We start from the raw sequence: 2,941 nt of genomic DNA, 5'->3' as shown, positions 1-2,941 counted from the left end.
TATGGATTTGTATGGAAAAGTTTTTTTTTGTGATTTTTCTTTAAAATATGCGTTTATATAAATTAAAATAATTAAAATAAATGCAATTTCATTTATTTTAATGAAATAAAATGGTTTTATTTAAATATTTAACATGAAATGCAAAGCGAATAATGTGAATTCGCTTTATGTGCAGCATTTTGATGTGTGTTAAAGTGAGCGCGCATAAGAATATACACAGGCGTAAAGTGTATGCTTTTGCCAATTGGACTGGCACGATCTGATCACGTGATAATTGCTACTATTGAAATTCGTTTGGCCGTTTGTGTGTATTTGTTAGCGTCGGTTGTCACGTGATGGGAAGAATTGAGTCCAATTGGCAGTTGCGCATGCTTTGTGCCTGTATTAGTCATTTGTGTTGGTGTAATTGAAGCGTGTTTGACAGTCGCAAAGTGAATAGTTCGCATTGAGAGTGAAACTGAGTGGATTTAAGTAAGTAAATATATTTTTTGATGAAAAATGTGTGCAATTCAAGTAATTTTATTGTTTTAAAGTGGAAATATTTAATTTAATTCTATTTTAAATTGGCAGTGCTAACGGGATATTCGCACATTTTGTTGGATTACATCATTACAGTGGATTGTGGCAGTCAGTGGATTCTGTGTAGAATTTAGCAACAAAAGCATTCGTTTGGTGTGTGACAGTGGCTAAAACGCGATTAAACCGTAAGAATCCGATTTTTCATTTCTTTAAATTAGAAATTATTGTTGAAAATGAATTATTTTAGTGAATAATTTTCATTTTTCTGGCAGTTTGAACAGAATTGGTGCGTGATTTCGATCGTAACGAAGGCAGCTGCTACTACTGTGCACTGAGAAATTGTTTTGTAATAAAACACATCTAAATCGTAAGAAAAAATTGAAATTGTTGTAGAAAATAAATTCTATTTCGGTTTTTTTTTTAAGGATTTGTGATTTTTAATGAAAATATTTTATTTTTTTGACAGGTTGGTTGTCGAGACAAAGTTGGTTGCTGCTGTGTTCATTTGCAACTCATTGTGAACTGTTTGTGTACGTTTGGAGCCGATTTTTCTATCCAACGCTATCAAAACGTAAGAAATTGATTGTTTTTTCATTTTAAGTTGGTTTTTATGCTAAAACAAATTGCTTTTCATGTTTTGCTTATAAAATTGTTGGATTTTAGTGTAATTTTTTTTATTTTTCTGGCAGTTTGGACAGAATCGGTGCGTGATTCGTCATTGAGTGTACCTAACCTACACCAACAGAAATAATCTGGCTGGAGTTGTCTAAGAAAGTTATTCGAACGCATCAAAGTGAACTGTTTGTGTGCGCTAAGAGCCGATTTTTCAATTCAACGCTATCAAAACGGCAGAATTTGTTACTCTTAGGTTTACACAACATTTCAAAAACCGAAATGCAACTTGAATAACATAAGTTCTAAATATTTTTAAGTTTTAATGGCTTTTTTAAACGTGAAGGTCAAAGTATTCAAAAGTTAAAAGAATTATATAAAGTTGCATACGATGACGATTTGGATTTTGAATTGTTGGTCACATTAATTGTGTCAGGTGTAATTGTTGTAAATACAATTACCCAAAGAATCTTTTTAAAAGATTCGGCAAAGTGGGGTGCACAAAACCTCTCATTTTAATTTTTTTTATATTCGAAAACGAATTCTGATAAAAATGTAATTTTCACATTATTTTTTCAATTTAATTTTGACATTTATTCGTGCCGTATGTATAGGCAAAAAACAAATATTATTTTTTGTAAACCAATAAACCGAAGAAAGGTTATTTAGTATAATTTTTTTTACATTAGTAGTTGGTCGAAAAGTAATTTTGCCATCTTCATTCACCGGTTCGCCAAGAAATATGTATCAAAATTATCTTGATGCTATGTGCATAGTTCAACATTTTGGCAAACCGTCATTGTTTATTACAATGACATGCAATCCGAATTGGCCGGAGATCAAAAGGCACATAAAAAATTACGAGCAAGTCAATTTTCGACCAGATATTATTGTTCGTGTATTTAAAGCCAAATTGAAACAATTGATTAAAGAAATTGTCGAATTGGAAATTTTTGGTAAAGTGGTGGCGATCATATACACTATTGAATTTCAGAAGCGAGGGCTTCCACATGCGCATATCTTAATTACTTTGAAAGAAAATGATGCAATAGTTGGGTCTTCTGTTATCGATAAAGTTATCGGACACGGAATCAATAACACGTGCCATTCAAATTTTCAACCATTGCATCAATTTAAAAAGAAAGAAGTGTTTATTATTGGCCGATTCATCGGCCACTTGGCGACCCTAGTATAATTTGTAATGAAAAGGAATATTGATTCACGTCCGCCCTCTTTATTTTCGCCCTTTTCAACCATTTTTTCCAACAGGTGAACTGCCAGTTTGTACTGAAACGTGCTGTCCTGAATAATGTAATTATGCAGTAGGCGTCTCAAACGATGAACTCAAACGAATGATATAATATAATTGATACCATTAAAAAATGGAATAACAAGATTCGGAAGAGCTATTGGATCGGACATACACATCGATTCTATTTTGTGCAACAAGGAACATTGCTCAATTGTTGTGGATGGCTACAATGTCAACTTAATTGACACATCAGAATACGGTGTTTTTGTCAACAACGCTTTGGTTGCAACGGACTCGGTTAAGCTGTGGCCAGGCGATACTATCCACGTGATCTTCAACCGGTTCCAGTACGAGTTTATTAGAAGAGGATTGAGAGCAGAAACTTACGAATATATAATTGAATGTGCCGACGATATTTAAAATTCAATTCAATTTAATTTGTATTCTTTTTTTTCCTGAATAAACTTCTTTCTCATTTCAATTTATAAAACCAAAAAAAAACATCCGTCTTTTTTGTTACGCATTTTATTTTTTCAGCCTTCTTTACAGCTATTCCGA

General features: G+C 32.5%; 1 long non-coding RNA gene across 1 annotated transcript; it reads left to right on the top strand.

Moving 5' to 3' along the window:
* Positions 1–437: 437 nt before the first annotated feature.
* Positions 438–1,563, top strand: LOC129572801 (uncharacterized). Its single transcript, XR_008688508.1, has 5 exons — positions 438–471; positions 571–704; positions 792–886; positions 986–1,090; positions 1,209–1,563. It is a non-coding gene; the product is annotated as an uncharacterized LOC129572801 (long non-coding RNA).
* Positions 1,564–2,941: the final 1,378 nt, after the last annotated feature.

Source organism: Sitodiplosis mosellana, unplaced genomic scaffold (assembly GCF_009176505.1).
Source record: "Sitodiplosis mosellana isolate CC-2019 unplaced genomic scaffold, AAFC_SMos_1.0 Smas_scaffold_5531, whole genome shotgun sequence".
Lineage (NCBI taxonomy): Eukaryota > Metazoa > Arthropoda > Insecta > Diptera > Cecidomyiidae > Sitodiplosis > Sitodiplosis mosellana.
The sequence above is the reverse complement of the archived record's forward strand: the minus strand, read 5'-3'. Positions and strand labels throughout refer to the sequence as shown.